This window comes from Melanerpes formicivorus, unplaced genomic scaffold (genome assembly GCF_026170545.1).
Source record: "Melanerpes formicivorus ecotype bairdi unplaced genomic scaffold, bMelFor1.0.p_v2 SCAF_3, whole genome shotgun sequence".
In the NCBI taxonomy this organism is placed as follows: domain Eukaryota; kingdom Metazoa; phylum Chordata; class Aves; order Piciformes; family Picidae; genus Melanerpes; species Melanerpes formicivorus.
Window position 1 is genome coordinate 4,889,492 of NW_027142355.1, and position 20,228 is coordinate 4,909,719.

Here is a 20,228-nt window from a genome sequence, read left to right on the forward strand (position 1 = left end):
TGCTGCAAAGTGACTTAAGAAGAAAACTACTGATTTCTTTTTTCAAAACTGCATGTGCAATCAGTTGTCTGTTTCTTATGCATATAATGCATAATCAACCAGAAATTCTGCAGTCTGTCCAGCTGTTTCACCTCAGGGATATAAGTAAGTCTAAAAGTAAATCTTTGGGTTTCTTTGCACCCTAATAAGTAAAGATAATCAGATTTCGTTAAGACCTTAGGAATATCTAGAATTAGCACAGACCACCAAGTTAATTTCAGTGTTGTTTTCCTGGGTATGTTAATGCTACTTTCAATTAAGGCCTCCTCCCATGGCGTGTTAAGATAGCACATACCAATGTTATCAGTGCTTTATGTGAATATCTACTATCATCAACTCAACCTGAAAGATAAGTTGTCTTAACCTAGCTGACTTTTTCCTTTTTCTTTTTCTAACTCAAGTACCCCAGTATGTGTGGCACAGCAGTGCCTAAAGCCCTATAACGATTTGTGCAGGGATGCCTTGCAAATACATATGAGAACTCGGCTGCCAAACAGAAAGGGACCTGGAGGTGCTGACTGAAAGCTGCCTAAACATGAGCCAGCAGTGTGCCCAGGTGGCCAAGAAGACCAATGGCATCCTGGCCTGCATCAAGAATAGTTTGGCCAACAGGAGCAGGGAAGTCATTGTGCCCCTGTACTCTGCATTGGTTAGGCCACACCTTGAGTCCCTGTGTCCAGTTCTGGGCCCCTCAGTTTAAGAAGGATGTTGAGACTCTTGAATATGTCCAGAGAAGGGCAACGAGGCTGGGGAGAGGCCTTGAGCACAGCCCTGTGAGGAGAGGCTGAGGGAGCTGGGATTGTTTAGCCTGGAGAAGAGGAGGCTCAGGGGTGATCTTATTGATGTCTACAACTACCTGAAGGGTGGTTGTAACCAGGAGAGAGTTGATCTCTTCTCTCAAGCAACCAGCACCAGAACAAGAAGACACAGTCTCATGCTGCACCAGGGGAAGTTTAGGCTGGAGGTGAGGAGAAAGTTTTTCACTGAGAGAATTGTTTGCTATTGGAATGGGCTGCCCGGGGAGGTGGTGGATTCCCTGGAGGTGTTCAAGAGGGGATTGGACGTGGCACTTGGTGCCATAGTTTAGCCATGAGGAGTTGAGTGACAGGTTGGACTTGATGATCTTTGAGGTCTCTTGCAACCTTGGTGATTCTGTGATTCTGTGAGTCTGTCTCCTAAACCTAACCATTCTTGAACAGATGTTAATTTTGTGTGCTGCAACCTGAAGTAGAGCAATTTACTGAAGTTCCTTTAATAATTTTTATTTCTATGCTTCTTTATGATGGATTTTGGAAGATGAATAACTTTTTTTCTGCAGATGTCATGGTTCTCCAAGCTTATCATCATGTATTAAAAATACTTATTTCAGCTTTACACCTACCATTTTTCATCTGGCAGGATATTTCTGTGAATTTAAAGAGGGCCAGAAATTTTTTTTATCTGAAATCTAGACCTGGTTTTGCAGTGTTTGCTGCAACAGCAGACACACAATGCTATGAGGAAGTTGTCCTTGATCCACCTGGATCATTGAGCTCCAGTTCTCTAACAGTTGAGTGACTGCTACCAACTGAGCCATCAGTACTAAGATCAGTAACAAAATGATAGTTTCCCTCACACATAGAATAGAATAAACCAGGTTGGAAGAGACCTTCGAGATCATTATGTCCAACCTATCATTCAACACCACCTAATCAACTAAACCATGCAACCAAGCACCCCATTCAGTCTCCTCCTGAACACCACCAGTGATGGTGACTCCACCACCTCCTTGGGCAGCACATTCCAATGGGCAATCATTCTCTGTGTAAAATTTCTTCCTAACCTCCAGCCTAAACCTCCCCTGGTGCAGCCTGAGACTGTGTCCTCTTGTTCTGGTGCTGGTTGCCTGGGAGAAGAGACCAACATCTGCCTGTCTACAACTTCCTATCAGGTAGTTGTAGAGAGCAATAAAGACACCCCTGAATCTTCTCTTCTCCAGGCTAAGCAATCCCAGCTCCCTCAGCCTCTCCTCACAGGGCTGTGTTCCAAGCCCCTCACCAACTTTGTTGCCCTTCTCTGGACATGCTCCAGCAAGTCAACCTCCTTCCTAAACTGAGGGGCCCAGAACTGGACACAGGACTCGAGTTGTGGCCTAACCAGTGCAGTGTACAGGGGCAGAATGACCTCCCTGCTCCTGCTGGCCACACTGTTCCTGATGCAGGCCAGGATGCCATTGGCCCTCCTGGCTGCCTGGGCACACTGCAGGCTCATGTTCAGCCTACCGTCAACCAGTACCCCTAGGACCCTCTCTGCCTGGCCACTCTCCAGCCACTCTGACCCCAGCCTGTAGCACTGCATGGGGTTGTTGTGGCCAACTTGCAGAACCCAGCACTTGGATGCGTTCAATCTCATGCCTTTGGATTCTGCCCATGAAATGCTGACACACTTTGCCCAGTTAATTTTCTTGTGGTTTAATTTTTTTGCATCTGTTTAAAAGATTAAGCTAAACATCTTAATTTAAAATACTCTCACAGTAATTACAGTGTGATGAGTTGCTTTTCAAAACCTGAAAACCTACATGGTTAATACATCTTTCTGGGAAAATACTTGCTGCTGCTGTAGCAGCTCTTCCACAGAGGTCATGGCTGGGAGCCAGAGGAGGTTGGTAGACAGCTAGGCAACCAGAAAAGAACAAGTTTGTCAGCATGTACAGCTGATTACCATAAGAATAATTTTCCATAAGCATAGCCTGCAGAGTGTGTGCTTAAGGGTGCATGTGTGCCTGTGTTAATTTTTTACTAAACTTCATAAAAGCTAAGCCATTTTTTAACTATGGTAGAAAGTAATTTGTTCAGCTCAGATGGAGTACAGCTCAGGACAAGTTTTATACTACACATTGCATTGGGCTGAGGTACGGTACTTCAGGCAATATAGGATTATTCCTGTTATGATACATTATGACAATTATTTTGTATAGTTTTTTTGATATCTACTAGCTACAGTGATCAATTCAGAACAAAACTGAGACATTTTCAGAGTGGCAGAATCATAGAATCATAGAACAGAATCATAGAATCCATAAGGTCGGAAAAGACCTCAAAGGTCATCAAGTCCAACCTGTCACCCAACACCTCATGAATACTAAACCATGGCACCAAGTGCCACGTCCAATCCACTCTTGAACACCTCCAGGGATGGTGACTCCATCACCTCCCTGGGCAGAAGAAGTGGGAAGAAGCCTTTTAGTTATTATATTCTTTTGCTTGTGAATGCCATATGGATTGCCAAATGGTAAGAAATAATTTGACTTCTTTTTCTAGATTGCTCACAATTATAACCATAGCATAACTCTGTGGGAGTATGGATGGTCTTACAAGTTTCGTGGTTGCTCTATAATGCAAAAATTTCTAACCAAATGTGACTGAGTCACAGTTCCAATTTCCAAAGCAGGTTTAGATGTGTTCAATTGTTGCAGTGTATCTATACTTCTTCTTTCTCAGGCTATGTCTGTGTGAAAAAGTCAAGACTGAAAGAGTAATACACAAGCCTGTGTCATGTGGAGACTTCTTTCACACTGAAATAATTCAGTATTAGCTGCTTACCAAAGGAATACTGTAAAGCAGGTGGATTGGAATAAGTGCATAAACTCTAAACCTTCAAAAGAGAAGGCAAAAATCAGTTCATATTTACACTGAAAATAAAATTTGTGATGAACTAATAACCCACTCAATTTTTAATATTGTTCTTGAATACACAGAATGTTTGGCAAAGCCTCTATAACCATATGTGGTTTATTTCAAATATGATGCAATCCATAACCTGCACCCAGCTTAATTTTGCAGTGGGAGCTGTCTGTACTTTTTATTGTCCTTGAATACGAGGAGATCAGAATATTACACAGAGCGCAGCAGCTTTGAGGATGAGTCGTAGGAATGAGATGAAATTCAGTAGCAAAAAGCACTATGTTTAACTGTCTCAGTAGAGAACAACCAAGGAGGGTTGCCTCACAGTAATTGGGAGCTGCCCTGGCAATGTGGCCTTGGAAAGGTGAATGGAAGCCCCAAGGGCTTCAGGGAAAAGATTCTCTCTGAAGTCAGAGAGTCATTAGAATAGAATAGAATAGAATAGAATAGAATAGAATAGAATAGAATAGAATAGAATAGAATAGAATAGAATAGACCAGGGTGGAAGAGACCTTCAAGCTCATTGCGTCCAACCTATCAACTAATCCAACCCACCTAATCAACTAAGCCATGCAACCAAGCACCCTATCAAGACTCCTCCTGAGCACCTCCAATGACGGTCACTCCACCACCTCCCTGGGCAGCACATTCCAATGGGCAATCACTCTCTCTGTATAGAACTTCTTCCTAACATCCAGCCTAAACCTCCCCTGGTGCAGCCTGAGACTGTGTCCTCTTATTCTGGTGCTGGTTGCCTGGGAGAAGAGACCAACCTCCACCTGGCTACAACCTCCCTTAAGGTAGTTGTGGAGAGCAACAGGGTCACCCCTGAGTCTCCTCTTCTTAGTGCTGTTGTGCAAGGCCCTAATGCACCCTATCAGAAATACTGTGTATGGTGCTCTCTTCCTATGTTCTAGAAAAAGAATTTAGTCTAGAACATGTTCAGAGGAAAGACAGCATGTCCTGGAGAACAGGACAGAGGACCCAAGGTATCGTGGCAAAACAAAATAACAGAAGACCTGAGAGAAGATGTAACTGTTTTAATATAGTGTACTTCCTGATCACTGAATAGCTACAATTTCTGTTCAATAGATAAAATTTCTGGGCATACATGTAATTTCTAAACAATCCACCATGGCTACATCCTCATTCATCAAGTGATGAGGGGCTTTATGAGTAACATATCAGAGAAAAAATACCTTTTATTTTTTTCTTTGGTTCTGCACCATTGGTTCAGGAAAGATGCTTACAAATTAATGATGGATACATTTAGACAGAAATGTACAGTTTTGTAAGGATCTGTAACATGACTCCAGCAGGATTAAGTGGGGGCAAAAAATTGAACTGCCTTTAAGCTGGAGCTGAACAGATTTGTCCAAGTGATTCTATAATGTGTTTGGTTTTACACCAACGGATGGGACTCAGTAAGTCAGAAAATAGTAGATTTCCTGTTCATATTTGTATTTTAGTTATCTTACCAGCTAAAAAGTAGTAATAAAACCAGTGACTGCTATGGAAGGAATTCAGAGTTCTTCTGCCTTAAGTTCTGTGAAACTAATACATGATTTGGGATCTGTTGGAGAAGAATAGCTTCTAAACAGATCTGTCAGGGCTTCTTTTAAGTCTGTTTAGTCTGCAGTGATGAAATTGCTCGGAACAGAAAACACATGATAAAATATGTCTAACAGATCTTGTCAAAAAGCTTTTTCATTCTTTCACACTTCCCAGTGATAGACAATTTCTTCTACATTTAGTGAAGAGTAATAAAATTTCTGAAGCCAAAGCTGTTTGCTGGTTTGTTTAAAACTGAAAGTTTATAACCTGTCTTTATAATGTACTGCTCACTCTCTGTATCCAGAAGTCACCAGTTAAATAAAGTCTTTCTGAGAGGAAGTTTCCATATTTAGTCAAAAGCATTGAATTGACAATCTTTACAGAAATTTAAATGCAATCATATTAAACCATGCACTCTCTAAACACTGTAGGACAGAATTCTTTCACTGGGCACTCTTGAAGAATGGCTTGTAGATAATTGTACAGCTATGCAAAAGCAGTAATGCTGGAAAGTGCCAGGCTCAAGTAGCTCTACCATGCTGTCAGGAAAACGGGCTATCTAGTGGTGCAGGACCCACCAGCCAGCAGCAACTCTCTAAATGCTATTTGCCCAGTGGAATAAAGCAACAGCCACATAAATAAAATGTTGTTTTCTTCCAGTGTCACATTAGAGCTGGATATTGTTCTTGCAAGCATCATTTGAAACAAGTATATCAATAAAATACAAATAACTATCACAATAGTTACATGAGCATAAAACCCACCAGCATAATCCCTTCTGGTGGTCATGTACACAATGTTGTACAAGTACTTCCTTGTTTTTACCCTTTCCTTATCACAACCTCCAGGTTGCTTATGATCTGGCACTAGTATTAGCTTCCTGGGGAAAGGCATCTCAAGGTGATTGTAATCTATGTGTATGGATACCAGTCCCATAGAGCTCAACGCTGCTTACCAGAAGAGAGGAGTGCCATAAAAGAAATGGAATGAGGATCTGCCACTGTTTGAGTAATGATATCAATGCTTTCTCTATTGTAGCCATAAGTTAGTTCACTATCTCCCCTTCTACATGTTCTTTTTCATTAGAGCAAATTGTTTCATACTGTGTTTCTTACTGTTCCCTTCTCCCTCAAAAGCACAGTTACTAATAAAAGCTCAGTTTGTGCTTTGCTGTATCTTTTTTTTCTCTTGATGAAACTGAATAGCTAAAGTTAGGCCAAAAGTTTTAACAAGCAAACAAACCAAACCCAGTAAACAATCTACACAAGTGAGTCCTTGTTTCAACATGTGATTCTGAGCCAGAAATCAGTTTTGGACTGTTTGAAAACAAAAATGTCCATTAACCAATGCAGTCCATAAAGTTAATCAGCTGTAATATACACTCCAAAGATTAGCAGTAATTTTTGAGGGTTACATCTCTCCCTAAAGCAAAACAGGCACTTTAGAAGCCTGTAGTGCATCTACTTCATGTCTCGTGATAGCCCACACTCCACAATGCAGCCTGCTCATTTATCGTTGGTTTAATTAAGATTGCCTTGTACTGCAGTGTTGACAGTGTTTGAGCATGTATATATATATATGTGTGTATATATATACACATATGGATTAGTGCATATGTCACCACTGTTTTCTCTTGTTCTGCACTGGTTTTCCAATAGGGATGCATCCTGGCCATTTGAGTAAAGGAAAAATCTCACCAGGTTTGCTTTCAATGATTTTAAGGGCATCATTTGTCTTTGGCCTTACAAATGCCCATTAAATTGGAAGTTTTGCACCAGCTAAGGCTGTAACAACTTTTAACATGGCTGTACTGTATTGGTGAGAATTTAGAGCTCAGGACCTGAGGCCAGGCAGGACATCCAAGGAAACAGAACTTTTCCTTAGAAAGCTTTTTACAACCAAGCATCCTTAAGGTACAAGTGACTGAGAGCTTTCCTCAGATCTAATAAAACTAACTCATGAGCTGTTCCATGTTGGGTCACTTTAATTTACTCCAAGGGAATTTTTGAATCTTAACATGACAAAACAAGTGCAGAGAATGCAACAATTAACGTGGCAATCAGCATGGCCAGTGATAGTGACCAAGTTTTTTGCAATTATAAAACCAGCCCTGGGTTCTTTCACTCCAGATTTTGTTCAAACTGATGAGGTGAAGGTTAAAGGATATTTCATTGAAATGTCATGCCTGTCTTTAGTCTGTGTAATGGGCTGCAAATGCTGCAGAATGGATTTGAAGAAAATCTTCAGCTGCACCGTGCCCACCAGGCACAGAGTGCTGCAGGAAAACCTGATTTCAGTGACATTTTCAACCCAAGAAATACAGCAAGAGATGAAAAGGTGGATGGAATGGCTAGCATTGAAATGGGCCAGACTGCTTCTAACATCAAAAGAGATTACATCTAAGAACTGTCCAGAGAGTCACCCAGATTCTTGCTTTGCCTAAGGCAGTGTTTCCATAATGATTTTGGTCTGTGAAAATGCTTGCTACAAGTGTGGAGTCAGGGAGCCTAGGCAAACTCCTAAATTTGCCAAGGGTTTTGTGTTGCGATGGAGATTGTTCTCTTTCCTTAAACATTGGACATTTGATTTCTAGACAGTGCCTTACCCAAACTATGTCTATACTGTATTTCAGTTTTCCAATAAATGTTAGTTTACTGCACAAAGTTCTGATGTTTTTCCTCATTGGTTGAACAATTGGATTGGTTTGCTACGCACACTTTCTCTCTCTATTGTTTAATCTCTACAAATTCACAGGTAGCTCATGGACTTTCTAAGTTATGATTTTGGGAAAGTTTGGGTTTTTTTTATGATTTGCCTTTACAACTTTATACATGTCTAAATCTATATAGGTATATCTCTTCATATTCTTTTGCTTCTTCATGATCAAATACTGCCATTATTTTACAGACTGCATCTGTTCTCGAGAAAAGAGAAGATAGTGGGAAAGATATCTCAAGCATAATATATACCACCTGGCATCCCAGTAGGTGCTTCCTGAGGTGGTAGTTCCAGAATAGACACCTTCAGTTCCTTGAGGTTAAGGTGCATCATAGAGCCCAGATGAATAATCCCGTATCAGTTTAATCTTCCAGAACTGGAAACTCTGAAAGCTGTTTCCAGAAACATGTGCATGCTAGGTGAGTCTAGCAAGGGGAGTAAAGGTGGAAGTACTTGGACATCTGTTTTGGTGAGCAGAAGGCTCTGAACTGCTGTTCTCTCACACTGGGAGGATAGGCAAGACCTGTTCCACCTCTTCATCTCACAGGTGTAAAGGAACTGTTGGGCAGCCAAACCAGCTAGTATTTATTTATTTATTTATTTTCTCCCCATGTTTCAGGGATCAGCTAGTCCTGCAATGAGGTCAAGGGAAGGAGCTGTACCCAGGGGCTATGAAGTCCAGCCTTCAGCTACAGGGAAACGGCCTCTGAGCTTTGCTCACAGCAGGATGATATTCGTTGTGCAAGTGTCTGATTTTAGAGGGAGGATACTCTCGTGCTGTTTTACTTTGCAGTCCAACTCATATTCCGGATCTTGATTTTGGAAAATAGATGCAATTAATAAGAAATATGTTAGGATTAACTTGCATTTCAGTGATTAAAAAAATCAAAGCAGTTACTTTGCACATTATTTCTTGTGAATGCCACATTAAGTATACATCTACCATAGACAATAAGAAATCAAAACACTCCTAAATATAGAGCTGCCAGCACTACAATATATAGCTCCTCTCACAGATTCACCTCAAAGTGATCCTGACAACCTCTTTGTGCAGTGTGTGCAGCCCTAAGTTAAGCTATTTTAATGGCTTTTAAATCAATTTTGATCTTTAGAGCTTGTTCTTGAGATCTGTTTTAAAGATACTCTGTATTAAGGCACTTGGACTGCTGAATTGCATACCATACACAGGAATCAAAAAGTCCTGATAATGTCATTTATATGAGGCACAAGAGGTGGGATTCACTTAACTGCATGCAGATCACTCCAGAGCTATCTGCAACTATGTTAATCACATAATTTTCCCTTTATAACCGAAGAAGAAAAGAACTTGAAGGGTATGAGTCAGCTGATCTATTTCAGGTATCTGGTAGATCTGGCATACCGTCTGATTAATTGCACCTCAAAAGCAGCTATTGCTCCCTAATGGGTTCAAAAGGAGCTTTGGTGACCAGTTCAGATGTAGACATTTGTATTGGTGATATCAAAACTGAAGTGAGTCCCACTGAGATGGGCATGCCTTCAAATAAATACATGAGCTCAAGCTCTACACATTTTACCTACATCTGTCTGCATATTAAACAAAGTAGTTATACTCTATCATCAACAATATACTTATCTTCTCTTTTCTGTCTCCACAGTAGCTGACAAGTTGCTGTATAGCTCTTTGTGACCATTTTAGGCCATGCCTTTAAGAAAGGGACAGTTGCTGGAACACTGGCTGAATGTTTTGAAAAACATTCAGATATTCTAAATGAATTTCATTGGTAGATAGGTAAAATGCAACTTCAAGTTTTAGTTCTGTTTGAGTCTCAGTTCCAGTCTGTTCTGTCTTTTCAGCCTGTCTGCTTCTGAGCAACAGCTGCGAGTCGGAGTTAACTTTGAGATAAGAAAACTAATTCTTGCATGCGCTTTGAGCTAACAGAATTTTCCTCCTTAATAATTACCTTTTCTCTCTCTCTAACCCTTTTGGGAAAAAAGGGAGGTAGGGGGAGAGAGGGGGTACAGGGGGGGAACCCTCCTCTGGCTGGAGGAGGGAGTTTTGTTCTGTATTACTTTCTTTGCTGTGTATTTCTGTAGATATTGTAAATATTGTATATTGTGTATATATTCACTGCATTTCATCCTGCTTGTAAATATAGCTCATATTTCATCTTTGCTTTTCCAACTGAGTTACCTGTGGTTTCTTTGTGGGGGAGGGAGAACTGAACTTTCTCTCACCACCACACTCTTTAAAAGTAGAAGAAACCAAGGTGATACAAAACAACCAAAAATCCCAGACTGAGAAAAATGAATCTGTTTCTTGATAATTCTCAGACTGGAGGCACAGGTCTTGCTTTTATAAGCAAACAGAAATCCTCTATATTCGTATTTGAACAGTCTTGACTCACTTCTGCAAATAAAACATTGGCATTGTGTATGCCATTGCATGTGCAGCCATTGTTTTCTTGATGGATTTTAGCTTCCCTCTCTCTCTCTCTCTCTTTTATTTTACATTTTCTATGGCTGACTTCAGAAGGATTTTTCAAAAACCATTCACGGACATTAGCCAATGTCTCAGTGATAGACATATATGCAGCAAAGTAAGTTATCAAAATATTGTACATGTTTTGTGTAACAGAGCAAAGCTCAGCTCTAAGGTATTCTGAAACTTCTTATTTTTTAGACTCAAAAGGCTACTCTGTAGAATTATGAGAGCCAAAAAGAGAGGGCCTGGGGAGGATGGGGGGAGGGGAAGGGGAAGGAAATGAGTTAAAAGTGAAACCCGACTAAGCCTAAAAAAAACCCCAAACATTTTCATTATCACCCACAAGGTGGTGCCACTTCCTCAACGTAAAGTCTAATTTTCCTTTCAAAAACAATATTTAAATATCAGAAAATTAATCCCCATGAAAAGTGTGATGAAGTGCAGAAATCTTGCTAGGATGTTTATTATAGTGTTTAAATGGAATTTAAATGTAATTTAAATGTATGTAGTCCTTGTGCTGGCTGCCTCCACATGAGTGAGCCGCATCTTGCATGAATCCAGAGATGCATTTGCTAAGCTACATGACAGAAATAACCTGTTAGTGCATATTGTCAGTGCAAGCTCTTCAGAGTCACATCACTCAGTCCGAGTGGGTTTCCGGGTTGTCTGTGCACCATAATCATTTAGCAAATTTCAAATTGTTACATCAAAGGTAATGTACTAAAGGTGGATGACCTGCACAGATAAAACCACAATTTATAAGGAGTAGAGTTGCCAGTGTGTGGCTGAGAACAAATTTTCATTGTTGGGAACGATTATTCAAGTGAAAAGCTATCAGCTGTTGGGTTTGCAAAGATGGCAGTTAGAAAAAGAAGAAAAAATACTGGCAAATATATAGGAAGAGTGAAAAAGAACATTTTTACAGTAATTTCAGAAGACCTTTTGTGATGGTAACTGCTGTTTATTATTATTGCCACCTGATTAAGGGTGAAAATGTGGAAGATTAAGAAACCAGTGTATGATTCTGTACAACATTTCGTTAGTAAAAATATTTTCAAGTGATGTATTGAAATGACAGGACATGGCAAAAGAGTCAGTCCCTTGGCAACTATCTGTCCCTGTCCTTGGCTGCTCTACGTTCATCCCTTTCCAGTTCTTCCAGATGGCCTGGCCTTTATCATCTTCTCCCATCTATACTATTGCCTCTCTTATCCATTTTCCTGGTTGCTTTCCCCTCACACCCATTTAGTAGCTGCCTCCTCTGTAGGGAGGGTTTCATTGCTTTTATTTGGGGTGCTTTTATTTCAAGTACCCCAAAATATCATCTAGTGATGCAAAAACCTTGGGCAAACTTGACCATGTGCATGGTTGCCAGCCCAAGACATGATGAGGCATAATGTTGTGTTTTATCATGGGAATCTTAATCTGTATTTTAAAATATTCTATTCAAATTAATTGTGTGCCTGATTCCTACTGAAAGTCAAAATACATAGGTTCCTATATGTCTCAGGCAGTCTTTTGAGTTTTATTCTATTCACATGGTTAGGAAGAACAAGGTGAATGACTGAAAGATTTCAAGTGCTTTTTATTCCCCAACAAATTCTTCTGAAATGTAGAAACACCGATACGAGCTGGATGACAAAGCATGAATTCATATCTGAAACAAGTCACTGTCTCAAGGTAATACTCCATCACATCCAGCTTCAGCCTGGCCCAGGACATACTGTGTCATAAACCCTAATTCTGGGGGGAACACCACTTGAAGCATGTTTCTATCCCAGTAGGTGTCAAAAGGGATCGTTTACTTCAAACTACATACGTGGATTTTTGAATGACACGGCGTAGTATGATCACTCCATACATGTTTTGCTCAGGCAAGATGCAATCATAAAGATGTGGCCCAGCTAAGTAATCTGGTTCCTTATAGGAGTTCCCCATATGCAAATGCAGCCTGTGCTTGTGTGGTGGTTTAAACTGGGTGCTGGCCCGGATGCCACTGCACATACCACACCTGGGAGGTCCCAAGGGGTGGGCCCAGCCCAGGGGGTGGTCACAGGAAACCAGGTATTTCATTCCCATAATGCCCTGCTCCCCTATAAAATGTCCATGTGGGGTCTTCCTCTTTTGTCCCCTGCTGCTGCCTAGGTAAAATGGCATGAGTTGCCTCCCTTGGGCCTGCCCAAGCCCAAGGCTGGGTTGGAGGGGGGGGGGGGGGGGGGAAGAGCCCTGGGGGTTTGGGTGTACCCCCAGGTGGAGATGGGATGTTCTTGGGTATGTTCTGGGATTTCTCTGTCACGGTGCTTGTGGTTCTCTGTAAAACCTTCATTGTTGGTTTTTTTAATTGTTTTTCTATTTAAACTTTCCATCACTTTTGCAATCTGTTTGTTTGAGTCGTTGTTTCTGCCCATGGGGGGGAGGGGGTTTGCCCCAACCCATTACAGCTTGAAAAACGAAAACTAAAGATGAGACACAAACTGATACAGAAAATTACTGTACTACTTACTTGATAATACAGAGAAAGGAGCAAGAAAGCAAAAAAGCTTCAAAAGGTAAGATTTTCAAAGAAGTGGATATAATTTAGGTTAAATCTTAGACAAAATCTCAGTACACCATCTTTTTTATATTATGTCATATATTTAGAGGAAAAAAAAATTATTAGTCTTTGAAGCCATAATTAATGCCCCTTCTGTGGAAAAAAACCAAAACAACAAAACACCCTTATTTCAGACAGTGGCTTTTGTGTTTCACAGTTAAAATTGAATCATATTTCCTTGTAAAGCAAAACAAAGCCCTCTGGTAGGAAGGGGAACAAGGAAGGAACAGCAAAGGCAGGAAAATACAGCTTCTGTATCTGGGTAGATTTTGGAGCACGTGATCCAAGTTATGCTCTTTGGGCCAGGAAAAATATTTGCCTTTTTTTTTTCCCTCTTATTTTCCTCTCTACAATTCATGGAAAACTTTATTTTTTAAAACCTAGATCTGACTGTTTCAGATTGATTTTTGGCTTGCTGTACTACGATGTAGCAGGCAATCTGCTTGGCTAAGATGGGTTCTTGTTCAGATAGATAGCAAAGAAGGAAAAGAAGCTGGAAAGGAAATTTGTGCATGAATTAGAAGGATGGTTATTATAAGGCTTGTGTCAGAGGCATGAGATGGCTCTCTTCACAACTGATTGCTGGTTCCTTTTCAGCAGCAGGCTGCTGAACACTGCTTCCCCTGCAGACACAAGTTGCCCCAGGGTGCTGCAAGCATCTCTGTTTGCTCTTGGTGTAATGAAGACATGCATCACCAATGGATTCTGGATGCTGGCTAATAGTTCTCTCATCCCTGTTTCACCTTCAGCACTTCTGAAAGTCCTTCCTCTTTCAACTTCTCCCACACAAAGAGCTTTTAAAAGGCCAGGGGGCATGACCACAGCAAACACTTCTGCAAATACCTACATTTATCACATTTCTGCTAGCTGACAAATGACTTTTTGACATTGCATGAACCTGAGTGGTCAACAAATATAAGAGCCAAACAATTTCAGAAAAACAAATTTCTGGGTATTATTGGTATCTTACTGTTACCCTCTCCACTTATCCAAGTTCTGCCTTACAGCACAGGCTTTAGAAAACCAGTCTAAATTGTGAACTGCATTTTGTGGGCAGTGGGTTTCTGACTGTGGTTTCCATATATATGCAAGTACATAGACAAGCAAAGACTTACTTTCCACAACAAGGTTTTTTTCCAATGCTCAATTATTTTTCATTAGCATCCAAAAGTATTTGTGGTGGAAGTGAAAAACCTTCTTTTTCAATATGGAGGACTGACCTGATCTCATGGGTATTCCATGATCTTGATTGTTCCCATACCATGTTAGAAAAACCTATGAACATTGTGGAGATGTCATTTTGCCACAGTGCTCAGCTTGTGCTTTCTGGCTGTACAAAAGAAACAGAAGAAACCTGCCTTGCAGAAGTATGGGGGAATTCATGGCTGTTCTTTAGCTTCCTCTTTTAGTCAACATAAATTGACATTTTTTTCTCCTTATTAATTTGTCTCCTGCTGTTGCTTGAGAGAACTGTCAGCTGTACAGGCCTGTGAGTCAGCCACCTCTCTGCATGAAGCTGAACAATATATTCCATGTCTTCCTCCTTGCAGTTTAAATATAACTACATTCCTCTGTTCAACCAGAAAAGAGGTCTGTTATTTTTCTCTCTCTTTATGATGAGATTGCTAGCTCCCCTTGGCGTGACAACAAAAATACATCTGTGTTCAGGGGAAAGAAACAAAAAAGGCACAACATTTTTGCATAAAAGAGTGCCAAATAATGGCAATATTAGAGATTAAAAGAAAAAAATAAATAGGAAAAGGACTTTGAGTAAAATATGTCAGCATCTCTGAACTTGTGACTTAGGGAGCCGGGATTGTTTAGCCTGGAGAAGAGGAGGCTCAGGGGTGACCTCATTGCCCTCTACAACTACCTGAAAGGTGGTTGTAGCCAGGAAGGGGTTGGTCTCCTCTGCCAGGCAACCAGCATCAAAACAAGAGGACAAAGTCTTAAGCTGTGCCAGGGGAAGTTTAGGCTTGAGGTGAGGAGAAAGTTCTTCACCGATAGAGTAATTGGTTATTGGAATGTGCTGCCCAGGGAGGTGGTGGAGTCACCATCCCTGGAGGTGTTCAAGAGGAGATTGGATGTGGCACTTGGTGCCATGGTCTAGTCATGAGGTCTGTGGTGACAGGTTGGACTTGATGGTCCTCGAGGTCTCTTCCAACCTTAGCAATACTGTGATACTGTGATATTTCTATCTTTGGATTTTGTCTTCATATTGTAAACATCACAATAGACAGAGTAAGATCTCAGGTATCTGAGAGTCTGATATCACAGTATCACAGTATCACCAAGGTTGGAAGGTTGACTCCACTACCTCCCATTCCAATGACGAACGACTCTCTCTGTGAAGAACTTTCTCCTCAACTCGAGCCTAAACTTTCCCTGGCACAGCTTGAGACTGTGTCCTCTTGTTCTGGTGCTGGTTGCTAGAGAGAAGAGACCAACCCCTTCCTGGCTACAACCACTTTTCAGATAGTTGTAGAGAGCAATGAGATCACCCCTGAACCTCCTCTTCTCCAGGCTAAACAATCCCAGCTCCCTTAGCCTCTCCTCATAGGGCTTGTGCTCAAGGCCTCTCCCCAGCCTTGTTGCCCTTCTCTGGACAAGTTCAAGTGTCTCGATGTCCTTCCTAAACTGAGGGGCCCAGAACTGGACACAGTACTCAAGGTGTGGCCTAACCAATGCAGAGTACAGGGGCACAATGACCTCCCTGCTCCTGCTGGCCACAATATTCTTGATGCAGGCCAGGATGCCATTGGCCTTCTTGGCCACCTGGGCACACTGCTATGTTGAGTGCATTCCCAGGAACTCCTTGAAGGAATACCTAAACCCCCAAATAGATCAAACCACTGGATACATCCAAAGAATATTACTAAATTGCATGCTTTTTAAATTTACCCACAGAATTAAATATTTACAGAAATACAGAGGCAGTGCTGTAAGAGGTTCTGCCTTAAATGGATATTTAAGTCCTAGAGAAAACTAAGTGAAGAGAGTTTTTCTTTACTGTCTTGTTTTCCATTAGGCTAAGAGGGATCATTTGGTGTTCCTTGGCCAGAAACTCTAACCTTATTGCAAAATTTCCTTGTGACGCTGTTAAATCCATTGTCTTCCTCCTGATGAAACCAGATTGCTAGGCCAAACTTCACATTGGTGTTGGTTGATTTCTAACTGTCTTAGCCACAGGGCTGGCCTTTATTTCACCCTAAAGCTGTGCACACGCACTGTCCTTTCCTGTGTGGCAAAAGTGCTGCTTACATAGGTTGTTATTCAAAGACACTCCTACTGGAAAGAGGTTATACATATCTATCTATGGTTTGTCATCTGTGGGTTGCATTGGCAATTCAGCAGCAGGCAGTCTGATGTCTCCAATCAAAATAAGTGGGATAAGATGGCTTTGGTCATGCAGCTTGAAGGAGGTAGATAGGGCACTGGGTTGGAGATAACAGGGTCCAAGCACTCTTCCAGCAGAGATGACATAAGCATTCTTAACTAGCCAAACTTTACTGAAAGCCTGTCACAACTGGGCGCTGTTCCCCAAAAACTTGTTGGTGATAAGCATTGACAAAAATGAAGCTCACAATCATGAACTTGTCCCTGTCCAACCAGAAAGCTGTGAGGGCATCTTATTCTGTTTCATGGTTAGCTAGATAGTTTTAGGGTATGTTTTAGTTTAGCTGTCCATAAAATCAAATGTCCAGTATTTATGATTGAACGTGTTCAGAAATGCAAGAGTGGGATATAATCCTTTAACTCTCTAACCCTTGAAGGAATATATTTATAAAATTACACAAGGTTTTGAAGTGCAGGTAACTGTCTAGCAATACTTTGAAGAGACCCAGTTCAGTGCCATCAGTCTTACGCCCAAGGATAGCTAGGTGCCTGACTGTGCTGAAATCACCAATAAACAAAAACTGAATATTTGAATTATTTTATGGGTGTTAGCCCTTTGTCTTAGGAAGCTAAATCAGTTCAACTACTTTTAATAATATCTGCAAGCACTTGTTTGAATTTTTAGGCAATGATGTGATTTGGAAATCTGACCACAGGAGCACAAAGCCTCTAATCATAGAATCACAGAATAGTAGGGGTTGGAAGGGGCCTCTGGACATTATCTAGTCCAACACCTCTTGCTAACACAGGTATGCCTTGATCAGGTTGCAGAGGAACATCTCCAGGCAGGTTTTGAAAGTCTCCAGGGAAGGAAACTCCACAACATCCCTGGGCAGTCTGTTCCAGTGCTCTGTCACTCCCAAAATAAAGATGTTTCTGCTGAAGTTCGAGTGAAACCTCCTGTGTTCTAGTTTGTACCCATTGTCTTGTCCTATCATCAGTCACCACTGAAAAGAGCCCAGCCCCATCCTTATGACCTCCATCCTTTAGATATTGATATGCATTCATAAGACCCCTTCTCAGTCTTCTATTTTGAAGGCTAAAGAACCCCAAGTCCCTCAGCCTGTCCTTACAAGAGAGATGCTCCAGTCCCTTAATCATTGTCATGACCCTCCATTGGACTCTTTTGAGTAGAGACTCTTGAACTGGGGAGCTCAGAACTGGACACAATACTTGAGATTAATGTTAATTAAAATAGACCCTTAGGAGTGGATTTCAGATCCAGGTACATGTATGGGCTTGAAATCAAGCCATAGCTCACCAGTGGAATCAACTTGACAACATTTATTTTAAAACTGGTATTAAAACTCAGCCTAATATTAGATTATTCCTGCACCCATTCTTAGCCTTTTTTCCCCCTAGCTATTGAGCATAAGGAGTTTTTCTTTAGAAAGTGTTCAATTTAATTTTTTTCTAAAGACCTAGAAAGTAATTCTGATATTAGAGGTACGTTTTTCAGAGAACTGCTGCATTGGTCCAGTTGTTTGATAGGATGTGAGTATTTTGGATGCATTTATGGTTTAGAATGTGTTTGTGACATGGTGTAGAACCTGGATTTTAATATATATCAGGATGTAATTTTTTTCTTAGAGTCTTTAAACACTAATGTGAATAATTGTTTGGTAATTAATTAGGAAATGTATTTTGTAATTATTTTGCCAGTTAGCTGGAGGGAAAAAAATCCCCACCCCCAAATCAATAGAAAACCCCAACCAGTTCTGTATTTGAAAACTGACTAAGTATTTCTACTCCCATACTCCTATTGTGATTTTCTGAGGCATTTCTCTTGATATATAGGATTACATTTATCAGGAATGAAACTTTGAAATAATAATATCACTATTTTTAGATGGCTGGGAACAGCTAAGCTTCCTCTCCAGCTCTAAACAAATACCTCTGTACATAAAATACAGCTTTCTTCCTCAAATTCATTTAAGATCTGGGTTTCATTTGTCACTGAAATAAAACTAGAGAATAAGTCTCTCTCTGAATTATTCCCCTAACAGTCTCTCCCTCTCTTCTGCTGCAGCCCATCATTCGTTCTGTCCTACAAGAACAGTCTGTGTAGCTGAGGATGAGGTCCAGCTGCTGAGAAGAAGGAGCACAACTTGGGAAGGCTCCTAATGTAGATGCTCACCACCTGACTTCATGAAGACACAGCAAGGCTGCTGTGGGGTTTTGGATTTAGCAGAAACTTTGTACAGCAGATGGAGAGGATGGCAGGAGCTCAACTGCAAATCCTGGTGTCATTCTCCTCTTCTTTGTCAGAATTATATTTATATACACACAGGTATCCCTTTGTCAGATGGCAGGAATTGACAGCTTCTGACTCATGGCAATTGTTGCACCTCCCTCATGATCTCTGTTTCTCAGATATCAAATGGAACTGCAAGATCAAGTAAAAATAACAATATCTGTGGAACACCCTGAGATTTTAGTGTCCACACAAGTGTAGACAGAAAGAAAGGTGAAAATCCAAACCCTGCTTTGGGTTAATGTATCACACTAGCTTTCATTTAGTAGTAGTATTGCCATCAAGTAGTACTATAAAAATTACACATCTGGATCTCAAAGCTGTTTTTTCTATCCTGTGTTATTTAGCATCTGTTTCACCATCCTGAACACGTTTTGGTTTGTTTTTTTCCTATTGGTGGATTTTTTCCCCAGCAGTTGAAGTAATATCTCTTGCTCCGTCAGCTGAACACAGCCTGAATGACTTGTGATGCCTTGAAGAAAAAAGTTCTTGAGGTGTCTTTGTCTCCACTTTACCTCGCAGGATTCACTTTTCTGTGTATTTCTGAGTAAAACCCTGGAGTGGGTGGTATCTTGGTAGGTACTAGCCATTTATTTTGAATTTATTGTTCTTCACTGCTCTGGCAGGAGGGTTGGACTAGCTGATCTTTTGGGGTCCCTTCCAGCCCCTAACATTCTGAGATTCTGTGATTCCTATTTCAGTCAAAGAAATGCAATGCTTTCTACTGGTTTATCTGAGTTGCTTTTATTCCATCCCCCACCACACTAATTTAAGTGTATTCAGGTCTGGGTTTTTTACCAACTATTTTTCCTACATAGGTTTATAAAACAAATACATGGCACAGCATGTCTGTATTTTACTCTTATATGCTGATAATTTTAATGACTGGGAAGTTATTCTTCACATGGTATATTTGAACAGATAGAACATGAAAATCATGGAAATCAGTTCCTCATGAATTATGCCTGAGTTTGCTTCACATTTGTCTGCCTAAGCATGGGATAAGACAAAGGAAAGCATTTTAGTTGAGCAAAGTGAGACCCAGAAGGAGAACGGAAATATAGGAGCAGTATTGCTGCAGGGCTGGCAAGGCTGACCTGTGCAAAGCTGAGGCTCTGAGGGGATGCTCACCCTTATAAGTAGGGTTAGGGAACACTTGGGAAATATCTGGGTTAGAAGCCACCACCCAAGGGAAAGATGCAACTAGAAACACATTAAGAGGTTTTTCATGTGTCAGATTGGTCTCTACTCCCAAGCCTACAGGCTGAGATAACTGGGCTGAACCTTTACAATGGCTTAAAAAGGAAGATGTATATAAGGTCAAACACAAAAAGCTGTCTGCTTAATTTTAGCCTTTGTCTTACGTTTCATTTTAGGCAAATAAATTGCACTTTGTTTTGAATAAGCTGTTGCTGAGTCCTGGCAGGTGCTCAGGAAAAGCTGTGCTGACTGGATGAGCCCACTTGCTGTGCTCTGTGATGGGAATCCTGAGCACAGGGCTGCAAAACTGCAGATGGGTGGTGAGGGAGGCACCTTAGCAGCGTTACA